A 320-nucleotide genomic window follows, 5' to 3' on the forward strand; every position below is an offset into this window, starting at 1 on the left:
CTATTTGACTTATCACAGAGTGGTATATGTCAAAGTTTATTGAGGGTGCTGTTTTTTGACTCATTTTAATTTTTTTAATTACATCACATAATCACCATAATCACACCTGTTGTCCTCTGGGGTTAAAATGACCCCATCTTGTTTTACTGTTATTTAAACAATATTTAGTGGATACTTCACCTAATTCTGTATTAAGTTAATAATAACTTCATTCAAACACATAATTACAATTATACAATTTAAGGCCAACAAGACAGGTCAGGTGGACCTATGTCAAAAATTGGAGACCATGTTGGCATGCATTGTCCGTCACTGGGAGG

General features: G+C 33.8%; 1 protein-coding gene across 42 annotated transcripts in view; it reads left to right on the plus strand.

Moving 5' to 3' along the window:
• Positions 1-320, plus strand: part of dlg2 (discs, large homolog 2 (Drosophila)) — a 276,897-nt gene that overhangs the window by 238,758 nt on the left and 37,819 nt on the right. The gene's annotated exons all lie outside the window — the stretch shown is intronic.

Source organism: Etheostoma spectabile, chromosome 13, assembly GCF_008692095.1.
Source record: "Etheostoma spectabile isolate EspeVRDwgs_2016 chromosome 13, UIUC_Espe_1.0, whole genome shotgun sequence".
Lineage (NCBI taxonomy): Eukaryota > Metazoa > Chordata > Actinopteri > Perciformes > Percidae > Etheostoma > Etheostoma spectabile.